The sequence below is a fragment of the Coloeus monedula genome, assembly GCF_965178545.1.
Source record: "Coloeus monedula genome assembly, chromosome: 2".
Lineage (NCBI taxonomy): Eukaryota > Metazoa > Chordata > Aves > Passeriformes > Corvidae > Coloeus > Coloeus monedula.
This window is the reverse complement of record NC_138782.1, coordinates 82,505,874-82,526,343: the sequence shown is the minus strand read 5'-3', so window position 1 is coordinate 82,526,343 and position 20,470 is coordinate 82,505,874. Positions and strand designations below refer to the sequence as shown.

General features: G+C 42.5%; 1 protein-coding gene across 3 annotated transcripts in view; it reads right to left on the bottom strand.

Annotated features, from left to right (window-relative positions):
- BACH2 (BTB domain and CNC homolog 2) overlaps positions 1 to 20,470 on the bottom strand; it is a 183,946-nt gene that overhangs the window by 89,222 nt on the left and 74,254 nt on the right. For 2 of the 3 annotated variants that reach the window (XM_082302287.1, XM_082302286.1), the window contains exon 3: positions 9,274 to 9,374. The gene's annotated coding sequence lies outside the window, so the exon portion shown is untranslated. Of the gene's footprint in view, positions 1 to 9,273; positions 9,375 to 16,033; positions 16,150 to 16,271; positions 16,318 to 20,470 lie in introns of those variants that run through there. The other variant, XM_082302288.1, reaches the window with a different exon arrangement.

Below are 20,470 nucleotides of genomic sequence, written 5' to 3'. Positions count from 1 at the left end.
GAGTCATCAGTTCCCTTTACAGCCTAATAATTGACACTGCCTTGATCAGAATGACTGATCTGAATGTTGCTTTGTGTTTGTATGTTTTTGTTGGTTTTTCTTCTTTTTAATTAAAAAAAAAAAAAAATTTCTTATGTAAACAAGCCGTCTGTCACCTTGCAGAAGTATTTGTATTCTTCAGATCATGGGAAACATCTGTCAAAACCAGATTTTGCTCTCCTCAGTCAACTTGATACAGTCTTAATCAGACTGTACTACAAAGAAATTAAAAACTGGTCTTGTTACAGAAAAAATTCGCTGCCAACTCTCAGTGGAAGCACTGATTTTATTGCGCTTTCTTGGGATTAAATGCTGCAAAGATTATTAAAAGAGTTCCCTCCTTCTCCTGCAGGATCTCTCCCCCAAAGGAAATCCTGGGAATTTACATGCTGCTTTTCTCCTCTCTTTGTGCACTTTTCCAAAATTAACTACCTTCCAGGAAGAGATACCTAGGAGAAGAATCAAGGTAAAGTGAAACTTCAGAGCATGCCGATTTCCCACCTTTTGACATGGGTACTTGGATAACGGAGTGATTCCCCTTCTGATGCTTTCAACAAATAAACACTCCCACGCGTCTGCATCCCGCAGGTCACACCTCCCCAAAATGATTCATTAAGTATTTTCACATCTTCTACATAGGGAAAGATCAAGTAAGGCTGCAACTGCCTCTAGCGGTGTTTTCTGAACAAAAGGTGACACAAAATAGGGTGGTTGCTACTACCAGGATAAGGGTGATGTTAGACTGCCATGCTGCGGAGTTTTCTGCCAGGGAATCTGCCCTGGAATAGCAAAGTCATTACAATGAAAGAAAAAAGAAGCCAATTTGAGAAACAATGTGAGATTATAACAGAGAGAGCAGGCCATTCCATTAGCAAGTAAATGAAGAGGAGATGACTGTGGCAGGAGGACCAGGATCAGTGGGTACCAAGCAGGTGTCTGAGCTGGGACTGTATGCAGAGCCCTATAAATGGACCAATAATTTATAGATTGAGGGGATAGTACTAGAAACATTCAATAGTGTATGCATGGTCTTAATTAGAAGTACACCCCTGGAGGGGTGAGAAATTAATGGCTATGTCTGTATTAGCTTTTACCCTTAGACCTAAACCATTCCACTGGAACCGTGTTGCTGATATGATGCCCAATTTTTGTATTTTATCTGGCAGTAACTCCAGCCTGGTGCTGCAGACTGAGCACCCACCAGCAGCTGGAGTATATCACCAGCACAGCTGGAGGCACAACTCTCAGCTTGTATCAGTAACTCATGGATTACACATCATGCCACTAATTCTTAAATACAAGGCATGAGATAGGAGAACCTCGGTATACTTTGGAGAAGGTGGAGGACGACCCATCTAAGCACTGTGTACTGAGAGTAATACAACAGCAGATTTTAAAACAAGAAGACAGACAAAATCCAAATCTGTGCAGGAGGAGAAAAGCTAAAACAAATGGCATAAAAGAGGAAAAGGAAATGATCTACTGGCTGAAGAAGACATTAGATTTTATTTCCCTTAACTGTGGCAGATAGCTGGACATGAAACCAGTATAAGACATATCTGCAAAATACTGTACTCTTTTGAATGGAGTGGAACTGTTCTTGAAAGTCTTGCTTTAAAAAAATCTTCATGCATGCAATTTCTTTGAAATAAGAAATTACTGCAGAAACAATCCTAGGACAATACTAAACAAGATGGAATTTCAACTGTAGTTTAGATATAATGTCCAGAAATTATATGGATTTAGCCCTGCTCAGCACAGAATCCAAGGAGTATCATCAACCTTGCAACATCTTGGGGAATCTTGCATTTTTCTGAAAAACACTTTTACCAGCTTCAGCTATTTTAGAGAGAAATGGACTGCCACACTCCCAAAATGTGAGGTGAAACACTATTTTGGCCAGATTTGAGAAGAGACTGGACCTAGTTAGCACTGGTTTCATCTACCTGACCTAAGATAATGCATGTTTTTGACCGTGACTTTCATAAACTCTTCAAAGTTTCATTTTATTATTCCAAGGTACGAGGGTGGCAATATAGACAGAGGAAGCAGAAAAAAACTGGATAGGAATTAAAAGCACTTTTCACTGTCGAGCCAGCAAGTGTAAGAATTGTATTTGGCTTCATGAGAGCACTGCCAATACTAACAAACCATTTGCTGTCTGCTGCTGCATACCAGCAGGTAATGTGCACAGGCTTACATTAGTACTTTGATGCATGCAAAGTGGACAAATTTTGAAGTGCCCCCTGCATTTGCTTTTTAGTTAATTTTGCACCAACTCTTGAATGTCCCAATGAAAAAAATAAAGGCATGGGAAACAAAGAGAAACAGGGTTTATCACCTCATAAAGGTAACCAAAACAGCAAAGACTATTTCAAATGTCTATTGAGTTCTCCCTGACAGCTCAACTCCAACTGAAAACTTAGACATGACATGAATTTCTTCTTCAGTTTCCTGTTACCTGAAAACAGAAGTTTAATATCAGTATTATCACCATCCCAGTTAACTATCACCTAAAGAAGTAGTAAGAACCAGCAATCATTAGGCCACAAGCAAAGCCAACTCCATAACAGAAAAAAAAAAAATTCTTATCAATCTCTCTTCTCTGCTCTCAAAATGTGACAGCAGCAGCTTCAGGAACATCCTGCACGGTCCATTTTCACCACTTGTTCCTGTAGAAAAGATGTTCTCTGCACCCAGTAATTATAGCTTAACATTGTCAGGTGAAAAGAGCTGCTTTCTACAGTTCACATGGCTTTTGGAGGTGGGTTTTTTTTGTTTTGTTTTTAACTTGTATGACAAAACCTACCTGTTCTGCCATTATTATCTTGTTTTATTACTCCCTGTAGTCCTGGCATCTGTTTAAAATGATGTAAAAAGTAGGCAGTTGCACAGAAAATTATTAGTACAGCACGTGCTGCAGCAAGCAATGTTACATATTTTATTGCTCATGAAGTCAGTGTACTGGAACTGGCCAAATGTGTTACTTCGGTGTGAAAGTACACTTTTCCTTTTCTGCTTGCACCAGGATAATTAATAACTGGAAGAAATAATAGTGAAAGTAAGCATGGTGTTAGGTAAGCACTAATGACACAAGCTTATGTTTGGATCAAGGATTCTTGTTTGGGATGTCTCTCTACAAGAGAACAACAAAGTTTTCACCTCATGTTTGTCACAAGGACACTTGCCACACTGTCTGCTCAGCCATCATCCCAAATTACTCGCTACCTGTGCCAGTGTCCTCATCCCACTTAAAAGTGCTTTTCTCTGAACCTCTGCAAGTGAAAAATTAAATCTAATGCTTCCCCATTTGTTCAGTGGCTGATGAAAACCTCATTAATGAATACTTGAGCAAAAAGGCTCTCTACAATTGCAGCACACCATCATAAAGCCAATGCACGATGGCCAGCAAATGTTTCCCAGTAGCAATTGGCTTTACACAGCTTCTTACTTGGTAAATAGTGACAGGAAATACTGAAAAAATATTTGTTTTCCTGTATTTATTTCTACACCAAGTGAGGCAAGACAAAAGGATGTTTAGGCACTGAACTGATTTCAGGCCTCGTCCTCTGTGAATGACTTGGCCTGCAATGTTATAGGGCTTTTAATCTCACATACCTCATGGATCCTAGTATCATCACCATCATAATGAAACCAGACATCGCTTACTTCCCGTTCCCCCAGCCTGCCTTAGGCTGGGCACATAGAAATGAGAGCATCACTCACACAGAGCTGACTGAAGAAGGCCACCCATCATTTCACCTGCTTGGCTTCACCTCCCCATGCCAAACAGTGCCACCTCAAGCTGCTCCTGCCAATGGGCAGGTCAAGGAACAGCGTAACCCAAACCATAAGGATCAGAAGACATCCAGCTCACCTTGTTCATGGGAAAGGCAGAAAGCAATCCCCAGGTGTTTCTATAATTCCTGTTGCTCTCAGCACAATTAGATTTTATTGAACTGTAATCCTAGATAAGTGTATTGAATCTTACAGCTGAAGCCAATTACACTGTGTTAAATAGCCTTCCTGATTTGCAAGAGGAAGAACACTTCTCTATAAAACTAAATTAGCTCAATAACTCATTATTTGTAGCTTGGGCAAAGGGTTGAAACAGCACTGGACAACTAAGCAGCTGCTGCATTTTCAGGCACTAATCCTTTAGAGCTGTAAGCAGACTGAATTCCCAGTTTGCTGGGGAAAGGGACAAGCACTGCAGGCAGAGAGGGGACATCCAATGTCAACAGCACTACATCTCAAACCGTCCCTGTTTCCTCATGGCAAAGGACTCTGAGCTGACCAGCCTCAGAAGGAACGAGACATTGCTTTTCCTGTACTGAGAAGTCCTCACACTTAGAGGTTTAACTCCCAACCCAAAGGAGATAAAAGGGCACATCAAAAGGCATGTGACTTGTCATTTCTGATTCCTTACTCAGAATTAGCATCAGCACCAAGTGAGAGTATATAAAAATCCCTTAAATGAGTATTTCTGCTTATTAGGGATTGAGTGGAGGAGCAGAGGGGCTGAAGGCCAGTGGTGGTGATGGGCTATGTGGACATCCTTAGCAGCCACACCTTGGCAGGAGTCCATGAGTGTGGCATTCCACTGCCTCGCACCACCTTCCTCAGCTGCTAGGGTCACTTTTGGTGCCCCTCCAACCAGTCTCAAGCACTCTTTGGTTTCTTTCTTACACACAACCATGTTTACGTGTTAGGAGATCTCCACGTAAGTTGGGAGACGACAGAAGCTGTGTTTCTGATCCCACTGGGTTGTGCCAGGTGCACGTATTGAGCAGACAGGAGTGACTCAAAGCCATAAGCAGACAGACTGAGCAGAGAAAGGTGAGAGACAAGGAATATTCCAAATGCCTGCTGCTGCACTGGGGCAGCCAAACTCCACAAAAAAATAGGCCTGAAAGACTTGGAAAGAAAAAAATCAACCCTTTTGAGATCTAGAAATAATTTCCTTTACTCCTTAACACAAAAATGCAAGCAGCATGGGTGACTATCCCCTGTGAGGAAGCACACCTCTCTCGCTCTGGTCTCCAGGGTGGCTCTTCCCATCGCAACATCCATGTCCTTCAGCAACATCAGTAGTCTTTGTGCTCACAATGAACGTGAGGAAGATAATCTCCACTGCACAAATGAGGAAGTCAGTCATGGGGCAGATGAAGGAGGTTGCCTGAGAACACACAGGAAACCTGTGACTGAGGCAGGGAACTGAACCCAGACCATGAGTTCCAGTTGGGTGCCCAGTCCAAGCTGGGTGGCTGACAGACCACCTCTTCTTATGGGGCTTTGAAATTGAAGTTTGGTGGGTTTTATAATGAACATTTTCTTTTTTTTTCATTTGTCTAGTCACTACGTTTCATTACACTCACACTTCTGCTTTGTGAAGGCTTTTTATCCTGCTTCTTTTCTGTTTTGGCTTAAAAAACCAAAACAGCTGAACATCAAATAGAATTTACCCTTGACGGTTTGGTCTTCTGCCCTACCAACATCGTCCTCTCCCTAGCGCTCAGTGTTGTGTCCTTTGTGCACCCTGTGGCTACCTGTGGCTTCACCAAAACACATCAGTGATATTTAGAAGGAGATGTCTTACTCGTAGCTTCACAGACTTACAGCAACTGCTTATGCGAACTGCAGTGCTGTGAGGCAGCAGAGCAGACCTGGTGGGAAAACCAGAGAAAAGAGATGCACAAAAAAGGTAAGTTCCAAAGTGAGTGTTCTGACGCTGCTATGCATCATGTCAATGTGAGCAATCATCTGAAGAACAGCTACCAGTAAGTCACAGTGTCAGACTGCATAGGATGCTTTACTGGCTTGGCTAATGAATCACTGGGAAAATGTGAGCCATGTGCTCACTGCCAGGGCAGTTGCCACAGTGGGTGAAAACAATGTCTCTTTCACTATCATCATGACCTGTGGTTTAATTGATAGTTTAAAATGTTTTAAGATCTTTCTGTGTAAGGCACATAATATGCACTTCTAAGACAAAATTCTTTGGTATTACACTATTTGCAAGGAGGTGCAACGAGTCAAACCACTATTTCATGAAATAATTCACACTGGCTGAATCCCTCACAGAATGTCTCAACATCTTGAAAAGGAAAAAATAACTAATTTCCACCTGTGTAATAACAGTGGGAAAGAAAAAGATTTCACATTTTTGTGAGAAAATGTTGCAAAACCACAGACTTTTGAAAGTGCCCAATATGGTATTTTCAGCTTATCTGGATGAAGCTCAAACTATCCACAGCTAACCAAGGTGCATCAGAAGATTGTAATCATTCCACTTCCACCACAGGCTTTTTGTGCCCACTGTGCATCCAAGGCTGTCAAGCCCTACAAAATAACATAGGACTTTCATGCTTAAAGCAGCCGAACAGCTGCAAAAATAACTCTGTAAAAATATTGAATCGTGGGTCCCACTCAGCAGCTGGAAAAACAATTACTGACTGAAAAATTCAGTGTTTGATATTACTTAATAGTTGGGGAAAAACTATTTGTGAATCATAATTAACGCTTATTTAACTATTTAAAAGCATGCATCTACTGTTTGAGGCTTCACAGAGAGCAAATATGTGGCCTTCTGGCATCATTAAACAGACTAATACAGTTAAAATGGAAGGACATGAGGCAGAAAACCACACTGGAATAGTGAATCCTTCAAGGAACTGGTGTAACTGATTGCCTCAGTAGTGTGCACACTACAACACCAGGTTTGAACCAAATCAGTAGCAACTATCCTGGGGTAAATTAAATGAATGCACAACTCTAGCTCCCGGTGCCAGAGCAATGCAAACATCATGACATAAACTAGATGAAAATCCATCACTAACAGTGATAGAGAAAACATTCCCCTTCAAACTGCCTCAGGGGTTGATGGACAACTCTATGGTGGCATCAGCCCAGGGCCAAGTGACAGAGGGGCTTCCTGCGAACAACTGCTGCAGAGCCCTGCAAGAAAGGAGCAGAAGTGCTCACCACCCCCAGAGGGGCCAGGGGCCTGCTTCCCATGCTGAAAGTGTGGCCAGCGGGACTAAGGCAGCGATCATCCACCTGTATTCTGTACTGGTCAGGCCACACCTCAAATCCTGTGATCAGTTTTGGGCCACTCACTACAAGGACACTGAGGTGCTGGAACATGTCCAGAGAAGGGCAATCACACTGGTGAGAGGTCTGGAGCACAAGTCTGATGAGGAGCAGCTGAGGGAGCTGGGTTTGTTTAGCCTGGAGAAAAGAGGGTTCAGGGAGGACGTTACCACTTTCTACAACTGCCTGAAAGGAGGCTGTAGCCAGGTGGGAGTCAGTCTCCTCTCCCAAGTGACAAGATCAGAGGCAGCAGCCTCAAGTTGCTCCAGGAGAGATTTATATTGGACACTAGGAAAAATTTCTTCACCGAAAGGATTGTCAAGCATTGAACAGGCTGCCCAGGGAAGTGGTTGGGTCCCCATCCCTGGAGGTATTTAAAAGCCACGTAGATATGGCACTTAGGGACATGGCTTAGTGGTGGACTTGCCAGTGCTGGGCTAGCAGTTGGACTTGATGGTCTTGAAGGTACTTTCCAACCTAAACAACTGTGCTTGTATGATTCTTAGTGATTTTATGGTTCCATGAAAGCAACAGTGGCTTAGGTCAGGATGTAAGTTACACAAGCAGATGAAGCATTTACAGGCATTATGCTGAAAACAAACATTATGCCTTGTTTTAAACTTCTAATTGGAAAACTGCTTGAATTCAGACTTTTCGAAGTCCTAATTTCCCCCAAACAATTCCCTCACTTGTTCTCTGCACATATGACATGGCTGAAATGTCCCATCACTGACAGCAACCAGTCCTTTCTTCATCTCATTCAACTTCACCCATGCAGAATTGGGCTGAGCCCCTCATGGGTCCAGCAGGCATGAAGCAAGGACAAAAGAGCAGTTACTGTATCTGGCAGACAACTGCAAGCAGGGCCGAGCCAAAGATTCCTGTCCAGCACAACCTCACCTAGAGAGTGACCCAGGTGTGCCAGTTCACTGTACAGAGTAAAGATTCACAAAAAAGAAACCTATGGCAAAAAACTGACTTGACCGCTGTGTTTGAAGGACTTGGCGACAGGTTTAGCATAAGTATATATATATATTATACACAGTATATGTATGCAAATGTCACCTGTAGGGAATAGTCTGTAAGGTGCTGAGGAATGTGAGCAGCCTGTACAAATAAATGTGCTTAACTAAGTGATTTGGACTCTAAGTGACCAACTCTTCCACCACTGCTCTCTCAAGTGACCATGGTATCAGAGGCCATTTCAAGGGAAATGCACTGCTTCTCATATCATACTTCTCATAACCAGCAGCAGCAGGAAAATGAAGGCAATATTAAAAAAAATAAAAGTTATAAAATTTCAGGAGACAAACATCCCTGAATGGATTATGCTTTCAAAACGAACTGCATAAATAGCATAATAAGGTTTTTTTGGTGTACATCTCAAAGTTTTCTAGGATGATGTTATTTGTTCTAAATGTAAACACATTCTCAATGCCATATGCAATGCAATTGGCTTGCAGCCTGAAATAGGGCCCTTTTCATTGAGACTCACTCATCACTAGGATGATCTCAATTTATCACTGTGGGTCCCCTTCAATTCAGGATGTTCTGTGATTCCATGATCACAGAAACAGATGCAGCTGACCAAATTCACCTCCATTCACAGCCTGCTGAGGTTTCCTAGCTATATCCCCTGCATGGTCAAAGGGACAAAGCAATGCTCTTTTTGGATCAGACAGGGCAACTATTCATGGACCATTTCAAACTGAGTTAGGCCAGACCACAGGTTACGAAAATCTCCACACAGCATTTGCTCTAGCAAGGCTACACCAGCATAGCTAAAATGCTGAAGTGCAGGCTGGGATGAGCACTCAAAAAACATGTATGCCATAGAGCTAATGACAAAACAGACCAATATGTACTCGGTCAGATTTCTTTCTAGGCTTCTATGTAGCTGCCTGTTCTCAGAAGTGTTCAGGTAGTATGCTGGGGAGTTCTAGAGCAATGCAGCAAAAAGCGTTGAACGGACCTTAGCTTTATGCCATGCACAGATACGAGGGTGCTTGAGTTCCCACATGCATTGCTAGTCTTACTAGATGTTAGAGTAAAAATGTGAAATTAAAAGAAACAACCAAAACATCTCAAAACCACCCCAAACCTGAAGAAACCACTTGATGATGCTTTTGTAAAAACACTTACAATGCAGTCCTGGAAGTGATTTCCAAGCAAGCCAACAGCTGCTCTAGTTTACTGGATGGTGTGGCTCAGCTCTTTCATACAGGCAGCACTTACAGTTGTATCTAGAAAAGGAAATATAACCAAAATTCTTTATGAGTAAATACACAAGTAAAGTCATCTTTCTCTTTAAAACTATGACCAGGTTAAAACTAGCTTTAGCAGGTCTCAGTAGTCTTGTGCCTAGCTTCACATGTGCTGCCTGCTCACAGGAACAAGCCCCAAGGTGCAGCCAAAACCACCCTACAGTATGTAAGCCAAGAGCGACTGTGCCTGAGGAAAAAACCCCACACCGAGTGCATCAAAGCAGCAAACAAATGCTCCCAGCTGTTTTTCTCATCTAGTTCTACTTAAAACATTTGCAGGAAATGCAAGATGAATTAGTGCCAAAAAAATGTAGGTGATTTCAGTAAGGCCAGGAATTCCAGGCACCAACCTCTATTTTCTCTCTCTTGAGTGGGTGTTCACTTGTAAATTGTAGACATGTTAGCAATTCAACGACTGAACGAATTAACATTCAACTTAACAGTCATTGTTAGGTTGGGAGGTTATTACTGCTTGTTCTGCTAAAGTGACAAGCTAAAATAGGTTTGTATCTGAAAAGTTGTTTTCTACAATACATATTCCCTGTCTTTTCGTACCAAATAATTTTCTTCCATCATGTCAACTCCTATTGTATGCACCATCACTGCCAGCTCCACCACAGCAGATGGGATAGGCAAGGAGAAACAGCAAGGGGACAGGTGAGGAGGAGAGAGCACTCAGCCCCCCCCATTTCTCTTTGGGCTGCCATATTAATTTTTTTCCCAGGCATTTTATGTGGTTGATTCAAGACTTCTCAGCAAAAGAGCATACTTGCATTTGCAGGATATTCTGCTTTTAAAGCAAGCAAGCAAAGGCAAAATCCAAGAGCAAAGAGAGGGCTCTACTTTACCAAGTCATGAGCCTGAGAAAGCTGGTTGTTATCAGGCACTCTTTGGGGCACAGAATTGAGAGTTGTGATTTCCCAGCCTTGCAGGTGATTATTATTAATGGAAAAAATAAGTTTTCAAGGTTGAGTCAACATACCACCACATGTTTAATTTTTGCAGACTCAGATCCATTTTGTACTAGTAAACGAGCTTGCATCCTTTCCTCTGTGCTTTTTTTTTCTTTATTTTTTTATTTTAGGGTAGCTCACAAGCTGCTGACAACTCACACTGTACTAGGAGCTGTTCACACTGCACAAAGTGTTTACCACTCACAAGTGATGCTAAAAATTAATTTACAGTACCGCTACAGCAAGCTTTGACAAATTGTCATGTGTTGACACAGTCATAAGTTGTTGGTTAAAAAAAGTAACACTTCCCTCTTCTGCCACTTCATGTTTGAGACCAGGGATGGGCACATTATGCAAAGTTTGAGGGTTTGTAAGCTTCACAAATGTTTGGGCTTCACAAAACAAGCTTGGTTGTGAAAGTTTTTTCTCTTACAGTTAGGCATGTGTTTATTGCCAAAAAGACTCTAGTAAGAAAAAAAAATCCTTTCCCATCTACCAAGATATGTGTGTTGTGCAAAACTAGAATAAAAGGCTGTAAAATAAATAACCTTGCACTATACTTGTTCTAGATAAGATCACAGCAGTGACAAATAGCCTGGATCAACTCCTCAGAGCTGCAAACACCACCCTCCTGTTGTAGAAAGGAAGGAAGAAAAATATAGCTACGAGTAAGAGTTTTAATTGTTCTCAGCTGTCACACAATGTTATCTTAAGTGAACGCATTTATTTCTCAATTCTCATATATAGCTCTATATGGAAAAGAAAGAACTCCAGCTGTGGCATTCATCAGACAAGGTTCAAATTGATTTCCGTGTACTCAAGATAGTAGGTGTTAGTCAGCACTCATGCCCACCAGTGGCAGCTCTTAAATTTTAACTCCTTCTCCTCAGGGCAGGACAAATAAACTATCTAGTTTACACTCTGGAATCAGTAATGGACAAAACAGTGCTGCCAGCTGACATGAGCAGTGTTTTGGTGGTGATGCAAACTTGAAACATTAACCCCAAACTAGCCTAAATCCAGGGAAAGAAACAAAGCCAAGCAAAATGAGCACTCACAGCACCTGCCAAATGGGCTTCACGAGGAGCATGTAAAAGCCACTGCTTTACACCAGTGTACCAGTGTACACTGTGCACCAGTGACCTGGACAGCCAGTGCTCCAGTAGCTCTCCCTAGGATGACCAAATCTCAGAGCACAGACCACACCAGAACGCAGAGTAAATTCATTCTGAAAATTAGCTTGGCAATACAAGGAATTAATTTTCTCTTTTTTCCCCACTCCTTAACCTCTGTACAAAGTAGAGATGCTTTGAGTGGTTCCAAAGTCCTGAGGAGAGGCAACGTTTTACCTTTGTAGAACTCGCCCTATGCCTGCATCAGTGCAAGAATGACCCACCTAATTTCTCTACGAAAGTCACAACATGTTACTTCAAGCAAAAAGAGCTCCTGCAAAACATTAGGGAGGGATGAAATTTCATACAGACTCTTCACTTGCTCCCACTTTACACACCCTGTATAGAATTTCAGCATCTGAGATGTTACTCTGATATACTCTCAGACAGATCTAAGGAAAGCAAAGGACATTTATATCATTATAGTCAGGATGGACATTGCCTTGTGCTGTTGACTGAAATTATATCATCCATGCTTAATTAGCATAGATCACTGTACATTCAGAAAAGCACTAAAGTGGCAACTCCTACTTTCCTCCCCCAAGCAACAAAAACTTATAAATATTTTCAGTGCATCATATGAAATGCATTATTTCACTAGATGCAGTTTAAGAGTCAGCAGGGTTGGAATAAAGATGATTCAACTATTAATTCAAAAACTTCAGCTGTTGAGTTAGCTAGAAGGCAAAACCAATTCTACCCCACCTTGGAAGAAAACAAAATCTTAAGTTTTACTGTAAGTTATCTCAACTGCCAAAGCACGATTTCTCCTGTACCTTTTTACTTCTTTGCTGTATAGAAGGGAACAAACAACTTAAATTCCCAAAGTTCTTACTTTGGGATGGAAAAAGCCCAAGATATCCAAGCCACTAATCTAGTTAAGAATACTGTGAGGGAAAAAGTGGGACCTGGGGTTTTCTGAAGTGTTTTTTAGTTGTTTTTGTTTGTTTGGGGGATTTTTTTTCGAGACAAAGTATCTGTTCACTTTTCGCAAGTTTTATCCTGATGGATTCAACTTGTGAGTGTGAAGAAACCACCCCCAAGCAGAAAGGCCATTCTTGCCAAAGTCCCTTGTGTGAGTTTGAGCTTGCTCTACCCAACACAGGGTCAATGCAGCAAGGTTCAGCATTGGGGAAATGCAGACCCAGGATCTCCTGTGGCCTCTGCATCACACCTCTCCACTCTGCCCTTCAGTTTCATCACAGAGAAGAAGGCAGAGTCTTGGCTGATCCCACAGCCACACTCCCTCACACTGCTATCTGCAGGGCATCAGAACAAAGCCATAGAGGTGACATTCATCCCAGGCAAGCCGTCACCAGGATTTCAAAAGCAAAAGGGAACATATGAAGGTGTCCTGATCCTTGATGATGCATGCACACAACTGAAGCGGTAAATTGATGTATTGAATAGTTATACCAAGTATGCACTGGGTAGTCACTGCTTGCATGGGATGCAGACTGTGAAACAAATTCCCCTGGCTAGAAATTAAAAAGAAAAGGAGGATTGCAGCTTCCTTATTCCATGGGGAGTGCTTTTCCAACCACTGAGACAGGACACTAGCCCAAAGGCAAGTGACACCTGTGAGTGCCTACACCATGGGCAATCTTCCTGTCCCAGTTCTACGCCTGTCTTCACTTTGCTGCAAAGGCCATGTCACCTCTGTTACACAGAGCTCTGCCACCTATGAGCAGTGGGGAAGCAGCTTAACTGCCCAACCCGGTAGGACCTCCTGTGAGCATTTGGGGGTGGGAGGAAACTTACCAGCTCCCCACTTTTGTGTGTGTGGGCACTTTAAAAGTGGTTCCAGTTCTTAAACCTTAAGAGATGCTCAAATTGCCTTGAACTGAAAGGATTTCAGTATTGGAATACTGGAGGTCTTTAAAAGATGTGTAGATATGGTGCTTAGGGACATGGTTTCGGGGTGGACTTGGCAGTCTTGGGTTAATGGTTGGACTTGATGATCTTAGAAGTCTAAAGATGCTGTTTCCTTCCTGACTCTCTATCCCCAGTGCAGGAGGGAGCAAAGGGAAGCAGTATCTCTGCAAGCATGAAACACTGGGAAAAAGCATTAGCTCTTTGCCTTCACCTGGAGCACACCTTGCACTTCCAGCCCTTTCAAGCAGAGGAAACCTGGTGGCCCCATGGAGAGCGTAATGACTTGAAAGCCAGCATCTGTGTCCCACTTTGTTGCTCCAGCAGAAAGGAAGCGCAAAGATCCCTCAGGAGGCAGTTCGGGAACTGCCTGCCCCACACAAAGTGTACTCACACACACATACGTGGGCACTCCTCTCCTTTGCCTTTTATTTTTTTCAACTGTATACACTAGTATATTTTTCACTACTCTCTTAGCATGACATCCATTGCATGGTATGTAACGATCAATGCCAACATTATGTCTATAGCATTAGCACAGAAACATGTAATTCATTGAAACAGGACTTTCTTCTTCCCCAGCTTCTCATAGCTGGTTTTGTTATATAAATCCATATGACTTCTTGCTTGATTTGGATCTATTCAGATCAAATCTTTACTAAACCCACAAGCATTTTGTTTTTAACAAATATATTCCCATCCTTCCAAATCAAATCTCTACTTCTAGCTGAGACAATGTCATCAAACTCTTACTGTAGTGTACTATTTCTAAGCAAATGAACTTAAAAATTCAGTTAAATGGCAATGTACAGCTAAAGGGCTCTGAAGGTTTATCTATCACGTGGCAAAAATCATTCTTTGTACAGCATCTGTGTAAATATCCATAGGATTCTCTAGATGTTTTTGAGCCACCTCAGGCCAGAAGAGTAACTAGGTAATGAAGAAAATCATGTCAAGTTTTATGAGATCCTTAGCAAAATGGTTTAAATTGAACCAGGTTGGCTAATACATCCTGAAATCCTCCTCTATATATTCCACATGGCAGTATCTTGTCTGTGCAACCTGGTTACAAGTCAGGAGAAGGAGACAGGTGAAAACCTTGCATGACCTTTTGATCCACAGTTATTTCCACAGGAGAAATCACTGCAGGAAAGGTACAAGCGAAAGTAGTTAACTAGTGGTGTTCACTCCACCTTTAATACCTGCTGATAATGACAACTCAATGAAAAGATGAACATATTCCCATGTCTTCTGAGGCAATTATTCTTTATGGGGTGTTCAAGGAACTACCACCCCATTTATACACACTTTGCTACTTCACCCAAAATTGCAAAACATCCCAGTTTCAGGAGCTGCTGGGCTGCAGTGAAGATGTGTTCAAAGTACTGTCTCTTCAGCAACATGGACACCAACACTGGCAACATAAACATTGAAGAGGCACGTGGGTATATGCAAAAATTTCATTCAGCACAAAGAAAAGCAACACTAGGACAGAAGGATCCGAAATTAATCCAGTTTCTGTCTTCCCACTGACTTCCCTCACTATTGGAAAGACTTTGGTTTGGATTTTAGTCAAGTCTGGTTTACAGTGCCCAACTTCGTGTGTCATAAAAAAACACCGACCCTGCTGGAACGCCTTACTCATTACACAGCCCTGCAAAAATTATTAGCTACGATATAAGGCATTTCCCTTTGGGGACCAGAAAGGGTGAAGAAAGGGGACGGAGAGTGACAGATTGTGGTTTCCAATGCAGCAGCAAAAAAATAAATAAGCAAGAGGAATTCAGGATATAACGTGTTTACATTTGTCAAAACAAGTTTCCTGGAGACATGGAGGGTCCACGCTGCTGAGCTGTCACTTCTGCTTGAAACTGCTGCCTCATGCTATCAGGAGGTCAGCCACTGACCTACTTTCTGATAGGACTGAATTAATTTGCTACTTCTGTACACAAACCTTTTTTGTTTTTTTTTAAAGGAATACTTAACAAACCCAGAAAAAGCTGCCTTTTATCCAACTTGGAGTTTCAACTGGTGCTGTGCAAGGCTATTACATACCCTGGCATGGGGCCCAGTGTGCTTGGGCTGCTTATTCTTTTGGAAAAATCTGTACAGAGTATTTTTAATGAGTTGACGCTGCAAATAACGTCTTTCCTTTTTGAACTCCTACACTACACTAATACCGGTGATTTAACCCCCTACACACAATAAGGGAGGCCAGCACTCGAATAGGCTGTGCTTTGTCTAGGCTGCTCCTGAAATAGATGCCTACCACTACAAGATTAGCTCCCCAAATAGACAGATGCATGGTGCGATATACTTACAGGATTAAAACATAAAGTTATTAATAGAAACAAGACGAGTAGGTGAAACTTATGAACTAAACACCTACCAATCCAATCATTCCCTGCACAGAGCCAGCTAAGCAGTGCTCACCAGGAGATGATGGTATGCTAGGAGCCCGTAAACTAAAAAGCATTCTTCTCAGAAAGGTTTATCAGGCAGAAGTAGCAGCAAAAGAGGTGCCACCTACTTCCCCTCTTTGCTTAATGTCTACCTACATGCACATAGCACTAATGTCCCTACACAAAGCCTTCCATTTAAATAAATCCATGGTGGAGGGTTTCACAGATCTTTCAAATACCTGGACTACCGAAATACGAGAAGTCAGCTCTTGAAATCCTCCTTAACAATGCCATCCATTGAAAGCTTCACTGCTCGGGTGGGCTCCTCTTCCCACGTCTCTCGTGGGTAGCAGCACTGCTGTTTGGAAACAGGACAGCCATGTACCAATCCGCTAAAGCAGAGCCATTCTGCTTTAAGGCTCTGGACTAACATTTGGAAGACGAGACCTCTTTAGCAACTTGGTCTCATACACTCACCTCACCCTCCATCTGCTAAGCAAAGATAAGGATCTTCTCCAAGTGCTTGGCTTGCTTAGTACCAAAACACTGTGGGTGAGACTCACACTTTCCTTTGCATTTCCCCAGGGTCCAATCTAATAATAGAGGAGGTAGTACTGACTACCGTAATACAAGACGACTATGGGTATCACAACAGATTTATGATCACTCGAGTTCCTGGACTTGATTAGGCTCACGTTGCCAAAGATAACTATGCCAAACCTAGCACTTGCAACTGCAAATGCATTCTTGTCAACCTTTTTAGCTTTCATCTGTGCATATTTACAAGCCCTGAATCTGATGTTCAAATAAATCCAGTAATTCACTCAAACCCACCAGGATTCGAACACATTAGGGAAGTGTCAAGATGTCATTGAGCTTGTTCTGCAGAAAAGAGTGCTTTATAGTTTCAGAAAGAAATAGAAAAGGGAGTTATTTAATGAGATGGTGGCATATTGAAACATGGATAGATAAGTAATTAATAGCTACCTTCTCTAAGTGAAAACTTTTCTGAGTGAAAAATCAGCTTATATGAAAAACTACAAGTCAACTGCTGCCATTTTTGGATGGATAAGAACTGTCATGCATGTTAGCATCTCCATTACCATGAAGGATTTTACTCCTTTAAGCAATTCACAAAGACTTTCACATAGAACAGCATGTGGGAAGCAAGGAACTAACAGAAGGAGACACCAAAGAAATGTTGATATTCGCAACTAGAATTCTAATGAAAAATGGTATCAGGAATACATGAAAACAGGAGAGAACTTCTGCCATGAGAAGCAGAAGCTTTAGTCCCTTAGGATCAAGAGTAACTACATAGTTGTATAGGTGCTATCATTAGTGTACAAAATATTGGCCAAATACCCTCTTTATGTTGGTATCTCAAAACATTTTCTTATTTCAGAGGTCCAGTATTCAACTAGGAGATCACCTTGTTAAGAACTGTCTTAACCCTGGTGTGAAGGTTTCTTTAGCAAATTTCTATACAGCTTCAAGTGGAACATATGGCACCTTAAAGTAAACAAAACAGGAGAAGGGGAAAAGAGTCATGTTCCAAGAAATAGGAAGTATAAACCTATTAATTAAGCATTTAATTCCTTTTATCCCTCATGTCTGTCTTCACAGGCTCTCTCGGCAATCAACCAATTTTAGGATTCACTGCTGTCATGCCAATCGTGGCAGTACTTCAGCTAAAAAGGCGCTGTCAAACATAATGAAGTTTCCCTTCAGCTTGTTCCCACACTGGTGCTGCGTACAGCACACACGCTGCCTGGCGAGGGGAGGTGGGGGTAAGGCTTGATCTGTCCTAGTTCCCAAAAACTGCAGACCCGTCCTAGGTGGCAATGGCACGACGGAATCACACCAATGGTTGAGATTATATGCTACAGAAACCACCTCACACCCTCCTATGCAACACACAAATAGCACCCAGTGGTGCATTTTTGTCCAACATAGAGGTGGACTTGGCAGTGCTGAGCTAAAAATTGGACTTGATGATCTTAAAGGTCTTTTCCAACCTAAACAATTGTATGACTCTTCTCCAACCTGCACATGCCTTGGACTGAGGCATTCTATAAACATGAAAAAATTTCCCAGCATTTCACTATTACAGCTCAGTCTCTCACTTGAACCATGGACACCATCCCCTGTACTTCAGCCAGTGATGCTGCACGCAGAGCACAGGGAAGAAGAATATGGCAGAGAGATTCCCCCTTGTGAAGGACAATATACACGCCTCTGTTTCTAACAGTTTGTTTTCAGCATGGTACTGCATTCCTGTGGGAACTGGTGTTGGCAGAGATCAAATTGTAGGTCAGGGCTTATAAGGCTTTGAAATCTATGAGGATAGTCACTGACAACGAGCTGCGTGTTTGTAGGTGCTGACTTGGGCAAAGAAGGTACTAGTGATGTCCTGACTATAAACTGCGTTTAAAATGCACATTTGGCTGCCTCACCTGAATTATCCCTGCTTTCTGTCCCTAGTAAGCTCTGGCCTGGCAGCTGATGCTCCCAAGCAGCTTGTGGCAGTGGCCATCTGAAGCCAGTGACCCAGGCTACTGGCTCCTGGGGCAGGGACTGTCACCCAGCACACAGTGCAGTGGGGCCCTGACTCGCTCAGCCTCTGGGCATCACAGCAGCATAAATGAGGATAATCTAAATGCCAAAGAAGGGCAGCTACTCAGCCCTGCAACAGCAGCACACTTTACAGCAAACACCTCATATCCCAGAGCTTGAAATAGAAATCTCTGTGAAAAAAACTGCACGACGTGAAAGTCTGTATTAAAAACCCAGCAAGCTGCACTGTTTGGCATCTTGTTTTTCCAACCCTTGTGAGAAGTCCAAATAGATCAAATGCAAATCTGTAATACTGCTCTCTGAGTAACAGCTATTTTAAACCAATTTTGGCAGACACTAAGAGTCGTAAGCAGGATGCCAGTTGTATGGTTCCTTGTGTCCTTCTCCCGGATCCAGCCAGCCAGCCAGCAGAGGTGAGGGGACACCCTCCTGCTCTGCTAAGGAAGCTCTGACACCTTCACCTTCCTTTCAGCCCAAGTGTGCGGGGTTCCTGCAGAAAGGAGAGCTTGCCTTTGCTGCTCCAAGGATAGAGGAATATCACCAATAAAAATCAGATTTTTCCAAGTTTCAAAAGTTCCCTTTCCACAAAACAAGCCTTAAAAAGAGAATAGATAATGAGCTGCAAAACATTTTTTTACAGGCACTCACTTGAGATGACCCACATAATTCACTTGGCCACTTCACATTTCCTAAGTTACAGCAATAAGTAGTATAAAAGCTTTTACAATCATGCACAGTCATATCCCTTTTTTTGCTTTATGTATAAAAGTGCCTACTGTAGTTTGTCTTTTATCAGCAAAAATTAACATCCCCACATAAATACATGGACTGTGATATCCATTAACAGATACCTGAACATCTAACACTTGCTGCTGATCCTGGTCACTTCCCTGCTCCTCTTTACCTTTCCCAACAGCCTCCTCTGAAATCTCCCAGCATTCACCAGCCTTCCGAGCACCAGCCAACCCAGAAGTGCGGCTGGTACACAACTTGCCATTTCGCAGAGTTTCCTTTCCCTCGATCTCCAGGTTGCATAAAGCTCCCATCCCAGACTCCTATCTGGGAATTCTTGATGGGGGGTAAGATTATGCCTTGTGACCACACAGCACAAGCTACAGTGCATTAAAGTAAATATAACAAAATATAAGTAAAAATAAGGAAAGGTCTACAATAAGTAAATCCCACTTTTTCAGTGCACACCACAGGAACATACATATCCCACAAAAGGGATTAGGTACTACGTCCATGTTGGATGGAGGGAGGTGGAGAGGTCAAGCCAGAAAACCTGCGAAGTAAAAGCAGAAATATTCAACATAGCGATGGCACTGAAGAAAGAAGGAATTTTTTTTGCACAACTGCAGCAAGGCTTGCAGGGACCGGGGGAAGCAGTGGGGGTGGGAAGGGATGATGTTCAAACAGCAGTGCTGGCAGAGCGTGAGGTCAGTCAAAGGAGGTCATGCCATTTCAGCAGAAAACCCTGCTGGAATTATCCTACTGGGCAAGAATGATCATACTCATGGAAAGACTGCAACGCGCAGTCTTGGTCAAACTAAGTAACCCAGGATTCCAGCTATGGAAAAACAAATCCCAGGAAGCAAGGCCATTCCCAACAAACTGGACACAGACAGACTGCAGCTGCTGAAACACATAAGCGGAGTGACATAATATTAAAACATATTTTTATGCTTACTAGGACAACAACAAACCCAAGCCTGAAGCTGTATTTTGGGCACACTAGCTCAAACTATCTTTAGACAGGAAAAGTGTGTGTGTGTGTACAGATGTTCCAGCAGGCACAGAGACCAGAGAGCTGGAAAAAGCATTTGCTCACTTCCGAACCTTATAAAAATCGTCTGTTGCAAATAAGGGTGGGGATAAATACACCAGGCAATGCTGAAACAAAATAAAAACAAAAACCAGGCAAGAAGCCAGTAGTTGGTCAGGGATTGGTGCGGTATAGTGGCTCCATGCCTTCTCCAGCTTTACTTCTCCCGACAGATGTTTCCAGGTGTTATCCCCTCCTGCAGTTCCCCCGCTATGTTTTACTCCTCCTGCCAGCTCCTTCATCCAGCTTTCTATCTATCTCACTTTCACAGCTG